Raw genomic sequence first — 14971 nt, forward strand, 5'->3', positions numbered from 1 at the left:
TATATCTGATAGGGGCTAATTTTCAAAGCATATAAAGAATTCATACAATTCAATAGCGACAAACAAACGAAAACGAAACAATACAATTAAAAAATGGCAGAGGATCTGAATAGACATTTTCCCAAAGAAGATATACAGATAGCTAATAGGCACATGAAAAGATACTCAACAGCATTAACCATCAGGGAAACACAAATCAAAACCACAATGAGCTATCACCCACATCTGTTAGAATGCTTATTATAAAAAAGACAAAAAGGGGTGCCTGAGTGGTTCAGTCAGTTGAGTGTCCAACTCCTGATTTTGGTTCAGGTCATGATCTCTGGGTCATGAGAGAGAGCCCCGCATCAGGATCCAAGCCCAGATTCTCTCTTCCTCTCCCTCTCCCCCTCCCCTGCCTCAAAAAAAAAAAAAAAAAAAAAGACAAGAAATAACAAATGTTGGTACAGATGTGGAGAAAAGGGAACCCTTGTTTACTATTGGTGGCACTGTAAACTGGTACAACCATTATGGGAAACAGTATGCATATTCCACACAATAGTAAAAAATCACCATATGATCCAGCAATTCCACTACCAGGTATTTATCTGAAGAAAACAAAAATACTAATTCAAAAAGATACATGTATCCTCATGTTCACTGCAGAAGTATTTACACATAGCCACAACATGGAAACAGCCTAAGTGTTTACCAGTGGATTAATGGATAAAGAAAAAAAAATTATATATATGTGTGTATGTGTGTGTGTATATATATATATATATATATACACACACACATATAAAATGAGGTATTATTCAGCCATAGAAAATAATGAAATCTTGCTATTTGTGACAATATAAATAGACTTCAAGGATATTGTGTTAAGTGAAATATATAAGACAGAGAAAGACAAATACACTTATATGTGGAATCTGGAAAAAAAAGTGAAGCTTATAGGTGCAAAGAATAAATTAGTGGTTGCCACAGACGGGGGTGGAGGGAGGATCATAGGCAAAATGGGTGAAAGTGGTTAAAAGATACAACACTTTCAGTTATAAACTAAATAAATCCCAAGGATGTAATGTATTAACTAGAGTTAATAATACTGTATTGTATGACTAGAGAGCAGATCTTAAAGATTCCCATGATAAGAAAAAAACAATTTGTAACTGTGTAGTGATGGATGCTAACTGGACTTACTGTGGTGATCATTTTGCAATATACACAAATACAGAATCATTATGTTGTAAACCTGAAACTAATACAGTGTTAGAGTATAATATATATTGATTATACCTTAAGTTTTTTTAAATGGAATATAAATAAATCATATAACTTAATTTTGAAAGAACACAAGATAATCTCAAAATATTTTACTTTTCAAAAATGGTTGAGAGACCAATTAATTCTGATTAGTTAATGTAGTAAAGAAAAAAAAAATGTCAGTGGGTGCTGTGCACTAAACAACTATAAAAAAGAAAGTTTAATTTAGTGAAAATTCTATGTATTTTAAAAACAATACATCTAATCAAAGATTGATTTTACCCATCAGATACACTTGGTCACATCTGTTTTCTTCTGTTTTTTATGGATTGGTGTTATTAATAGTGGCCAACCAGTGCCTTCGTAAGAGAACATTTCCAGCATCATAAGACAACACCCATTCCACACAGACCCTATGACTTAGAAATGCAGGTCTTACCCATAGCTCCATAAATGAGCCTAATCAGTGTGAGCCAGGCCAGGTAATCCTAACCCCCTCACCAGTAATATTAGTGTAGGAATACTGGCCTAAGTCAAACAGATCATGTAATTCTCTGGCAACTTTTATTCCTTCAGAGTTAGGTGCATGGCCTGTGTTGGTCTAATCAGTTCTAACAAAAGACCATATGTTCCATGATTCAAGAAAAGCTTTCTCTCTCTTTTGCTGATGGTGAGTAAGGAAGCTTTCTGTCTCAGTTGCTTTCTGCAGTCATACTGTGGCCCTGAGGGAATTTGTTGGTATAAGAAAACTACGTATTTTGTGTCAGAAGTGTGGTGGTACGAGTAAAGAAAAATCATAGTTTACTTTTAACAGGTATATTTGTTTCTTACTAGTCTGTTATGCACAGTCTAAATGTAGTAGATAACAGTAAAAATACATTATTACCATCATCATTAGAATAACAGCCTTGAGAATAAATCCACATGAAATAATCTTAAATGGACACGGATATCATGTGAGCAGGTATGTATATTTGTATGTATGGTATATTTTTTTTTTCTCAGAAGGTACTTCAACTTAAAGAAATTGAAGTAATATATTTTTATATTTAAAAAAATTACATGGTTGATTATAGTTTCATTTGTGAAATTATAAGCCATTTCAAAAATTATAGAAATATATGAAATTAATATATTCACATACTCATCAACTGGAAGACTTTAAACACATGAACATTCAAATGTTAATGTTCTGTAATAGCTCCTTCTTATTATAAATTAAAATTAGTTACATCATTTTTACACTTAATAGCAACTATCAATTTTAGAAATCCAATTTACTTTAAAAAAATCCTTTCAGACTCTATGCTAAAATCTCTTTGAAGGTGTCTCCAGAGGAGGTTGCTTTGCCATTAAAACTACCCAATCTATTCAGAGAGCAGATGAAAGAGTCCTAGGTTCATATACTGCTGTTGAACTTATTAGAAAATTGGAATAAATCTTTACACTCATCAGAACATAGAGTTTAATGTTCAAGTTTGACCATTCTATAAATCAGGCCAAATGAAAAATTTTGAAGCCTCTGTTAAAAAAAAAAAAAAAAAAGAGGGGCGCCTGGGTGGCTTAGTTGGTTGGGCGACTGCCTTCGGCTCAGGTCATGATCCTGGAGTCCCGGGATCGAGTCCCGCATCGGGCTCCCTGCTCGGCGGGGAGTCTGCTTCTCCCTCTGACCCTCCTCCCTCTCATGCTCTCTGTCTCTCATTCTCTCTCTCTCTCAAATAAATAAATAAAATCTTTAAAAAAAAAATTAAAAAAAGAAAAAAAAAGAAAGGAGAGAGAGACATTATATTCACAAAGTGCTATGGTAAACTTTCTTGCCATGACTTCTTTAAAAATGTGCTTCATCATGGAGGATTGAAATATTAGATTTTTCTCTATTATTAAAACATTTGTCATACTATCCTGAAAACATAATCTTCTGAATCAATAAATGATACATTCAAATTGTCTGAAACTTGTTCAATACTGAATTAGCCTAGGGAAGTATGAAAATGAAGAAATGAAGTGAACAGCCTATATTCTAACTTGATATATGTCAAATTATGGTATTCTAGCTAAATGGGAAAGATTTATTCAATTTGTATTCAGTTAACCCATTAAGTTCTGATGGGTGAATCACTAATTTTTTTTTTTTTAAGATTTTATTTATTTATTTGACAGAGAGAGACACAGCGAGAGAGGGAACACAAGGAGGGGGAGTGGGAGAGGGAGAAGCAGGCTTCCCGCAGAGCAGAGGGCCCGATGAGGGGCTGGATCCCAGGACCCTGGGATTATGACCTGAGCCAAAGGCAGATGCTTAACGACTGAGCCACCCAGGCGCCCTGAATCACTAATTTTTAAGGCAAAGCTGCATAGCCCCCAGGTCTGGTTCTAATTTTCTAACAGGGTGAAAACAGAATGAATACAATCAAAATTCCTGACAAAACCATACATGGAAATAAGAGAGGTCAATGTCATGGTCAAATAAACAGGTATGATCCAATTATCTTCACTGCCTAACACAGATCAAGACTTTAGAGACTTCACTGACTATCATGGGTACATGCACATGAATATATGAATGATTTGATAATTGCAGAAGGAATTAGTCAACATATCAGTGGATCAGAGTATGAATGCAAAATTTACTTTCTAAGGGGAATTATGAACTAAAGAGTGATTCTGTAGATAAATTGAAAAGTATTGAGCTTCCTCCATGTTTTGGAGCTCATTTTCTTTAAATTCTCTGGGTATTTAATACTAATTCTCTTTAATGTAACCCTTCTCATCACTACATATACTGATTTTAAATCATCATCATCACTACCCAGAGGTAATTTGATAATATTTCCATACCAAAGTGAAAATCGAGGGGAAAAGTCTTGGCTCAGAAAGTGTGTCTTTTAAGCAGACCTTCTTAAGGGAATGTGTGAAATGTATCCAAAATCATTTGCAATCTACAATGTGCCAGATAAGGTATCTACCTTACCTCATTTAATACTCAAAAAAACCCTTGGAGATAGTGATAATTACTCCATGTAATTTTACAAACAACCAAATCTGAGCAGAAGAAAAAGTGAGTAAATTATAATGAACCCTTGACTATCAACCCAATAATCCATGCTCTTTAAATCAAATTACTAGCTATATTGCAGTTTTGTTTTCTATGATTTTGTTATTTGCAAATAATAATTCTATAACAGCAAACAGCAAAGAAAAAGTCAGTCCATAGGAAACCAAAAATAATAGCAGTATTATTCTATTGAGCACAATCTGACACATTTGAAAGCTTATTATAGAAAGAAGGAAAATGAATCCATTGAAGAAGTCCTACAGCCCAGCCTGAAACTCCATAAAAAGTTATATTGTACTTCTAGAATAATTTTGTTTGATGGACAAATGAAACCATGCTAAAAACATGTGGTTGTTTTTTCTTAATGAAGTTACAGATGCTCACAACTTCATAAAACATGCTTTTATTTACTAATGTTTTCATTTCCTTCACTTGGAGAAGAATGGAATTACTAAAAATGTTTTTGTATTTGCATAGCAACAAAGAATACAGTTAAAATGGAAAAAAAAACATTGTCTTTAGTAAAAAATAATTAATGATAATATTACCTTAAATTTATAAAGCCCTGTGAGATTGCCAGGGAAGATAAATTATTAACCCAATTTTATGAGTGAGCAAATTAAGGCTCAGAAAGATTAAGTGTCTTACCTAATAATACACATAGTTTTATGGTAGCATTTGTATATTATTATTAAAGTCAAGTTTCTTTTTGGATTCTGTGGTGTCCTCTCTTCCAACAGCAATGATCTTACTATTTGGGATAGAGTTTTACAAATGTTTCCCCAGTTTTCAAGCTGGTTTTAATCTAAAAATTATAACTGAATGGTTGCCATGAAAAAAAAAAAACATAAAGCCCCATAAACATGACTTTTTAAAATCCTGCAGGGAAATTAGTTGGTATATTTCTAACATAGAAAACCAAGTACATAAACAAATGAACCAAAAAGGAAGCAATTGTTCTTCAATTTATTGAAAAAGAAAGGATATCCATGCCCTGCATCAACAGTTCCTGTATTTTAGGATTAACAATAACACATTTTCTTAGTTTGCAGTAATAAAAAATATTTTCCAAGAATCACTGGCATGCCACATTCTTTCTTAGCATGAATAATAATGCACAGTTTTGATCTCTAACGATGCTGCAGGATCACAGAGAATACAGCTTGGAGGCTTACCATATAAATTAGTGCAGTATCACATTAGCAAGCGAGACACAATCAGAGAAACGAATTCAGACTGAAGGAAAGGCATTGCCAGATATAATACTCTGAAATACAGCAAAAACATGCCGTAATATTGTTTTACTTTTCAGCTTAAGCTTCCTGAATTCCAAAGGTGGATTTGGGGATTTCATTTGCAATCATCCTTGACCATGCTAGATAGGCTGCCGTCACTATATAAGAAGGACAAAAGAGTAACAAAATTAATCCAAATATATTTGGGTAATAGGACTGAAGACTAATCAGCCAGATCAATGTGTCCTTTTCATCATGTTACTCAGGTGGTACAATGTGCCTCATAACATTCATCAAATACTTGATGATTTGTGGCGTTGGGCAGCCTGATTTTGCCCATTCCTTCATTTGTAGATTTTAAATTTGACTTCCAAGTTGTCTTAAGCACTGTAAAATTGTTCGTTGTTAGTACTACATACAGGTGCAGAATTGAAAATGTAGAAATGGCTATAGGATATTGGTATTAAACTCAGCTCTACCACTAAATCTTGATGTTACCAGCCCTTAGGCACGGCCACTGTACTCACTGCTTCTTTTCATCTTTCTGAGAAATCAGCAAGAATAATATAAGAGGTTTCACAGTAGTCACCTATCCATCATTATCCTTTAATATGCTGTGGACCATGTTTTATAAGCTTAACACAAATCACATTAGACTACTATTTCTGCTAGACCTGTATTTTCATACCACTACAAGAGTCAGAACTATCTGGATGAATCTCCTGACAGATCAGATTTCAATCTCAAGTGATATAAAATACAATGCATTTTAGTTTGGCTTTTTCCTCATTTATTTTACAATAGCTTTGAGATGAACTAGGATACATATGGCCCTGCTATGATATACATCCAGTTAATTTAAAATAGCTAAGCATCCTATATGATGAAGATAGTTTTATCATCATGAGCCAGGAGTTTCCTCAAAAAAGCTTTTGAATCTCTTGTCTAATTTCTGCTAGGGAAGAAAAAAAAAAAGTGTTCCATGAAAACTCTACCAAAACTAAAATAAAACAAAAAACAATAATAAAGTTCAAACAAAAATGACAAAACAATTTCACCTGGAAATTAACCTAGTTACCTTTTGTAGCTAATTCACTTAAATTAAAGCCTTGAAAGTGAAGGGAGATCAGTCCAAAATCAAAGGTTTCACATGAACATTATTGAGGATTTTCTTTGGTTAAATTCAATGCCAGATTACAGCCAATCTTAAAATATTTCAGTCTAAGGTATTAGCCATGTTCCTTGCAAACCAATTTATGAGTAAAAAAAATGCACTCGGCTTGAATTTTGCCAGCAACTCTGAGGGCCACACCCAAAATGATGGGGGTTCTTCCAATAAAAAACTGACACACTTCTGGCCTACCACCTTACATAATAGATGATCAAATCCACCTACGAAATCTAAAATATTTGAATCTCTCTATAGTCAAGAAATGATACTGGCATGCAAAGTTCTTTCCAGAAAGTGTAAACTTAAAGGCATGGCTGTTATTCAGGTCTTTGGTAAATCCGGGCAGAAAGAATTGATATTCAAGAATCGAAGATTTATGCATCATACAATTTATTCATTCAACCCATTCAAACTCTACTTTGTATCAAGTTTGATATCTGGAAATAAGAACATATTAACATCATTAATTTAGTTTTTTAACCAAACAAGTAATGTTTTAAATGGTATGCCTTTCGTTTTTATTCAGAACAAATGTTGTGCATAATAGGAAAAATATTTAAGACGTAACAATTTCTCTTAGAATTGGTTAATAAATCCAAAAAGTTGGTATCACTTGAAATATTGATGTCCTTTTATTAGATAAAAATTTATTACTTTAGCTGAGAGGAATTTCTAAACTAAATTAAAAGTTTAATCCCAACAATTATGTTAGCCTTTGATATAGTTCCATCCTTCTCAAAAGAATGTCTTTTTTTTAATGTCTATGTATTTTGTTTAAATTTTTGCTACTTTTTATAAATAAAATTATCTCCTTTCTATCATATTAATTATTTTTAAGAAACAGTTCTCTATGTGATCTTCCATAAACATTTTATTGTAGTTGCTTCAATTCCTTAAGCTGTAAAAAGAGAGAGCTGAACTATACCCTCCTTAGGGTCATTTCCATTCTAAAAATCTCTTATTTAAAGATCTAGAAATATTAATTAATTGAAAAGATTGATATTACTGATGAATTCAAAGCACATGGGTCAGTGAAGTTTATTTGCTCTTACTTTTTCATTTTATTTGTATATATGTAAACTGTTTTTTTTTTTTTTCATACATAGTAGATCATTGGTTTTCAAATTAGGGTGATTTTACCCTCCAGAGGATATTCATCAGTGTCTGCCGACATTTTGGTTGTCAAAACAGCATCGAGTAGCAATGTCCACAATAGCCAAACTGTGGAAAGAGCCAAGATGTCCATAGACAGATGAATGGATAAAGAAGAGGTGGTATATATATACAGTGGAATATCATGCAGCCATCAAAAGGAATGAGATCTTGCCATTTGCAATGATGTGGATGGAACTGGAGGGTATTATGTTGAGTGAAATAAGTCAAACAGAGAAAGACATGTATCATATGACCTCACTGATATGAGGAATTCTTAATCGCAGGAAACAAACTGAGGGTTGCTGGAGTAGGGGGTGAGGTGGGAGGGAGGGGGTGACTGGGTAATAGACACTGGGGAGGGTATGTGCTCTGGTAAGCGCTGTGAATTGTGCAAGACTGTTGAATCTCAGATCTGTACCTCTGAAACAAATAATGCAATATATGTTAAGAAAAAAAAAAAAGAAGAAGAAGAAGAAGGTAGCGGGAGGGGAAGAATGAAGCGGGGGAAATCGGAGGGGTAGACGAACCATGAGAGACGATAGACTCTGAAAAACAAACTGAGGGTTCTAGAGGGGAGGGGGGTGGGAGGATGGGTTGGCCTGGTGGTGGGTATTGAGGAGGGCACATTCTGCATGGAGCACTGGGTGTTGTGCACAAACAATGAATCATGGAACACTTCATCTAAAACGAATGATGTAATGTATGGGGATTAACATAAGAATAAAAAAAAAAGATACAGAAAATAAATAAATAAATAAATAAAATTCTTAAGAGAAGACCCATAAAAAAAACAAACAAACAAAAAAAACAGCATCAAGTTTCAGCTATCAATCTCCAAGTGTTAACCGTATGGGTTAGAATGGTATAATATTATCGCTGAAGAAGGCCTTAAGAAATTATTTAAATTAAGCCACTAGTTCTGGAGAGTGGGATTTCACCCCAGGCTACATTTGGCAATGTCTGAAGAAAAGTTTCGGTTGCATGACTTGGGGTAAGAGTTGCGAATGGCACTGATGATAGTAACCAGCAATGGTATTAAGCACCTGACAATGAACAGAACAACCACTCATAACAAAGAATTACCTAACCCAAAATATCAACAATGCATGCTGAGGTTCAGAAACCCTGGACCAGACGGAAAAGGTCTCCTTGTCCTTAGTCTGCTCTCTCTTTAGATAAATATAAATATCTCTATATTAAAAAACGTAACTATGAATACAACGTACTTTAGAAAAAAGCACAAAAATCAATTTTTGATTTAATATATCTTCATCTCTTTTTAAATTATAGTTTAATATTTTAGCTCCTTTTTTCTTAACTAGTAGTGAAAGATATTTTGCATATCTTATACATTTACAAAAAATAAAACCTAAAGAATTTTTTTTTTAGAAAGTGAAACTGACATTCTGTTTTACAAACTGATAATTCTTTGGCAGAAGTTTCAAGTAATTTCCTTTTAACTAAGCATCTTCTAAAGAAAATTGATGTGAATATCTCACTTTGGAAGATGGAACCGAGAATTACACTGAATATCATTCATGCAACACATATTTATTGAGCACCCGTTGCATGCCAGGATGATATGAAGGATCAGACCATATGAAAAACTGGGGAAATAAAAATGGAAAGTCCTCTACAACAGCCCAAAAAGGAATAAACTGGGTATATCTAGGAAAAAAAAAAAATCTGGGCTTTTGGGGATAGAGAATAATGAGTGAGAGAGAATGATAAAAAATGAATCCAGAGAGGTAGGCCGGAGTAAAAATCACATGAAGCATGGAAGACCATATAATGGAAGAATATTTTTTTTTAACATTTTACTTATTTGAGAAAGAGAGAGAGTGCAAGCAGGAGCAAGGGGAGGAGCAGGGGGAGGAACAAGAAGAAGAGCAGGGGGAGGAGCCGAAGGAGAGGGACAAGCAGACCCCCCACTGAGCAGGGAGTCCTACTAGGGCTCCATCCCAGGAGCCTGAGATCATGACCTAAGCCACCCAGGCACCCCTTACTAGAAGAATATGTTAAGCAAGAAAATGGCAAGAATTGGTCCCATCCCTCCTTCCTTTCCTCTTTTGTTCTTTTATTATTATTTTTTTTTTTTGAAAAATCAAGCATTCTGTTTTGAGCATGTCAAGTTGAGGGTATCCATCATGCATATAAATAAAAATAGAAGAAAATATTTGAGACTTATGGGAAAGTTTGAGTTGGAATTAGAAATATGATGCCATCAGCACATAAGAGGATACAGGTAGTGTTTAAATCATATGAAACGACCTATAGAGATACGAAAACTTAAAAGAGAAAAAGAAATAGGATAGCAAACATAGCACTTGAAGACTTAGTGGTCAGAAAGAGGACAAGGAATCAGAATAGGGTAATGAGAGAAACAGCCAGTTTTAGAAAAGAAACCAATGGAGAACATTGTCCTTAAAAGTGAAGCAATGTTCCAAGAGGATGTGATAAGAATCTAATGCTGTTGGAGGTAAAGTAAGAGGAGGAACAGAGAACCAACCATTAGATATAGTTAGAAAATTTTCTAGTTTTAACAAGAATTATTTCAGTGAAGTGCCTGGGGCAAAATCCTGATTGGAGTGGGTAAAAAAAAGATGGAGATTTTTGGAAATATGGTCTATTGAATGTTTATTTTCCTCCTTACTGAAGTTTTGCTAAAAGGACAGTAAGAATTTTTAAAAGGTATAAATTTATAAGGTGGAAGACTAAAGACAGAGTAAAATAATAGCAGATCAGATCTTAAAACACATTTTAGAATTTAGAAAGCAGATAGATTGAAAACCAGTTTAGAAGTGGGAAAAAACTAAAACCTAAGTGCTTGGAGGGATAAATGTAGAAAAAACAAATCAATTTTCTCACAGAATCACCCAATATGTGAGAAATGAAGCTGGGAAAGGCATATGGTCACAAGTCTGTTTATACCTCAGAGTCTCTTTCTACCACTTGCCCCAGGCCACTACCTACTCTACCTCGTGCTCTCCATACTCTCCTTATGTCCTTATTCTCTCCCGGAAATCTGGATTGACTGCGATAAAATAACATTAACAAATTTCCTGAGTTTATAAAACCTGAAACAGCAGAATTCATGAAAAGACAACAAACACAGATCAAGAAAATGTTAATAAATATCAGGGAAGAACTAAGGGAAGAGATGAGGTTTGTTTAATTGTATTATTGGTTAACATAACACCTAAAAATGTGACAGATTTCAATTATCATATTAAATATAGATGGTTACTTCTATAATCTTGCAATAAAAGAAATGAAAAAAAATCATATACTGTAAATAAAAACACAATTAACAATGTGAAACAACAAACTAGGAAAATATACTTACGATATATATAACCAAAAGAAGGTTAATATCCTTATTACAAGTAGTCTTGCGGTTAAGTTAAAGGAAGAATAGCTTCATAGTAAAATGAGCAAATATATATATATAGGTAGTTTAGTAAGAACTTTATTCACCTTAAATGATAAAAAAATTAGATGAAATATTTGCTCCAGCAGATTAACAAAAATTTAAAAGATTAATTCTGCCCACTACTGAATGTATAGTAATAATTTTTGAAAAGCTTTTTGATAATGTATTTTGGCATTTTGATGTTCAAATCTTTTGATAAGCCAATAATCAGATCCTTTGATTTATCAAAAAGAAAGAAAAATGTGGAGTGTGCGTGTGTGTGTGGATGTGTGTGTGCTATTTTTATTGTTGTTTTCATTAACTCAAAAACTCAAAGAGACAAAGTTCTATCCAAGGGAACTGATAAAATTAGGCACAGTGTATACACATGCAATCCTAATCCCTGCAACCTATAAATGTTTCCTTATAAGAAGTGTATGCACATACAATTAAGGATCTTGATTTAGACAGATTTTGCTAGATTCTCCAGGTGGGCTACAAATCCAATTACAAGTGTCCATATAAGAGAGAGGCAGACAGCAGAGGAGAAGGCAATGTTACCACCAAAGCAGAGATGGGGTGATGCAGCTACAAAGCAAGCCACCAGAAGCTGGAGGAAGCATGGAGCAGATGGTCCTCTAGAGCCCACAGAGGTAGCACAACTCTGCCAACACTTTGATTTTGGTCTTATGATAGTGAATTTTAGAGGTCTGGCCCCCAGTACTGTGAGAGACTAAATTTCTATTTCAAGATCATGGTAGTATGTTATAGCAGCCAGAGGAAACTAATACATGACTGCAATGGAAAAACTCATATTTTTCTTCCTGAGTGGGGAAAAACCCAGTTCTTCCCTACTGTGTGTTTCTCTCCTGTAAGTCTCCTTGACTACTCACACAACTCTTCATTTTTGACACTTCTGGTCACAAAATATGTGGTGGTTTTCCCCCCACCAACAACTATTTCTAGGACACCAACAGGGTATCCAAGAATTCAACCTAACTCTGACATTATCTACCCAGAGGGGGCCCAGTTCCACAGGACTACTCCCTTCCTCCACTTCAGATGCCAGTTGAAAACCCAGGTTGCTGCCTGTGTTTCTGACCAACCAGCTATAGATCTGAGGTTCCAACAACACTTTCTTGTGCTCAATCAGCCAGTTCAGGAAAAAACTTAGAGTTTATTAAAGGGTATGATAAAGAGTATGGATGAACATTCAGATGGAGGAGATGCATAGGACAGAGTCTGAGGAAAGGTGCTTGGATCTTCCATGCCCTCTCTGGACTTGCCACTCTTCCAGCACCTCATGCGTTCACCAATACAGAAGCTCTCTGCACTATTGCAATTTCATAGAGGCCTACTCACATAAGCATGATCAATTATTAACTTCATCTTCAGTTGCTTTTCCCTTTCTAAAGAAGGGGGTTGAGGACTAAAAATGCCAAGCTTCTAATCATGCTTCGTCTTTTTTGAGGAACATCTCCCATCTGTAGTCATCTCATTAGAACAAAAGATGCTTCCACTGCTCTTATCCCTTTGGAATTTACAAGGATTTTAGGAGCTCTGTGCCAGGAACTAGAGACAGAGATGAATATGTTTGCTGTAATCTCACAACTATCTATGTTCATTGACAAGAAAAAAGACCTAAGTAATATTGTTAATTGAGAATGCCTGTTTATAAATAATGCAAAACCCAAACTGCATGAAAAAAATGTCTGAAAAATATATTAACGGGATTACACATGAATATTAAAAATATTGGTAATTTATAATTTGAAACATGTTTTAATCTTTACAATGATCACATTATTTTTCAGGTAGAAATAATGGTATTTTCACTTTTAAACCAAAATTAATAATATTTGCATATCTGTACCACAAAATACTCCTATATCTAACCAACTAGGTTAAAGTGCATAGTTCAACTTTCTGTACCTGTAGGTATTGAGCACAATGAAATGGCATGCCTACCTGAATCAGCTTTCTTATTTATGCAATTAATAATGCTTTTAAGGCTGAATTAATCTCTGTGTTTCTCCTGTGTATTGGTTAGGAATTATATTTGGCTGCTAATATCAGGGGTCTTCAATCAGTTCAATATATTATAGGTTTATTTTATCTCATATAAAATTAATCTGAAGATAGGATATTGAAGGCTGGTGTAGTAGCTCCAGAAGTCACCAGGGACACAGGTGTCTTCTGTCCTTTTATTCTGCCATTCTTAGTTCATGGCTTTCCTCCCAAAGGCATTAGACTATCATAACGTAGCTGCTGGACCAACATTTTAGGAGAAGGAAAAGGGATAAAGAGGAAGACACTCGCGGCTGAACCTCTGCTCTTTTAGGAGCTATAGCTACTAATATCCACTTATATCTACTTGACTATCCCAATTTGCAGTGAGGCAGCAAACTGCGGTCTTATAGATGGGCACAATGTTACTAAGGCAGAAGGGAGAACGGATATTGGTTCGAAAACTGTCGGTCTTCCATACCCATGGCACTAACAACTAAAGATGTCACCGAGAAGCATTCAAATCAAGATCCAAGAGGAGTGACTGATGTGATATTTGTTGCCAACCATCCCTTCACAAAGAACAACTAGACAGTAAGACTGTTCAGCCTTGAGACTAAAGAGAGACCTGTTACTTTCTCTTACTTTCCCACTGTACACTATCAATAGACTAATTTCTTATTTTAAGTGCTTGGTTCAAAAGTATTTTGTTCTACTTACATAGGTGAGTTAAGAATGATTAGATATATACTTTAAAATTTTAATTCCAAATTCATCTTTACTTTGTGATGATATAAGGAAACTGCCTGCCAAGAATCAATAGGACCCTGCATCCTCCTTTTGCAACATCTGGCTAAACAATTCTTCTCTAATACAGCATCGGCTAGAATGTAAGTTTCTTCATTAAATAAATCTGCTTGGTGAAGTGCCTGCCTACCTAAATTACTACAAACGGGATATGAAATCAAAACATAAAGTGATCACATATTCAAGAAACATAACAAAGCACAGATAACTTTTGTGTGACTGAATGCTACCAATTTTCAAGTCCTCAGTTTGTATATTACATCAATTAATGGTTAATCTTTAATTGCTCCAATTCTAATGAATCATGATAGCAAAATAGAGCAAAATGAAACAAGACAAAGCACAAATGAATACTAAACAAAACACCAGTGAGCATTTTTTACCTAAACATAACTATTACTTTTTATATTAAAAGATCACTCAACAAATGAATTATGAGCACAAGACACTAGAATCTAAAACTAAAATGATTCAGTATCAGAAAAAGATCTTCAATGTTCTCTTTCATACACATCATCTATGTTTATTGTACATGTTCTATTCTGCTCTGTCTCAGTCATATTCAATATATTCCTAAAGTTGAACCCAATTTGGTCCCCATTAAATGTCTTTTAAATTGACTTCTATAGAACACAATATAAAATCTTGATTAAATAATGCACAACTCAATACACAAACCCATTGGGTTGTTTAAAGAACTATGAAACTCTTTAAAAAATTTCTCTCTCTCTATATGTGTGTTTGTTTGTATTACCTCCACATCCATAGTAGCTGAATATTTATACAAATATATAAAGCTAATATATAGTTCTTGTTCTGCTGTAAATATGCACAAATTGCTTTATCTGTCTTTTTAACTTGTTCAGTTTTCAATCTCTTACCTAATT

General features: G+C 34.3%; 1 protein-coding gene across 2 annotated transcripts in view; it reads right to left on the reverse strand.

Moving 5' to 3' along the window:
• BRINP3 (BMP/retinoic acid inducible neural specific 3) overlaps positions 1-14971 on the reverse strand; it is a 354007-nt gene that overhangs the window by 301198 nt on the left and 37838 nt on the right. The gene's annotated exons all lie outside the window — the stretch shown is intronic.

The sequence above is a fragment of the Mirounga angustirostris genome, unplaced genomic scaffold (assembly GCF_029215605.1).
Source record: "Mirounga angustirostris isolate CCGP_5_RB_7025 unplaced genomic scaffold, mMirAng1.0.hap1 SCAF_6, whole genome shotgun sequence".
NCBI lineage: Eukaryota > Metazoa > Chordata > Mammalia > Carnivora > Phocidae > Mirounga > Mirounga angustirostris.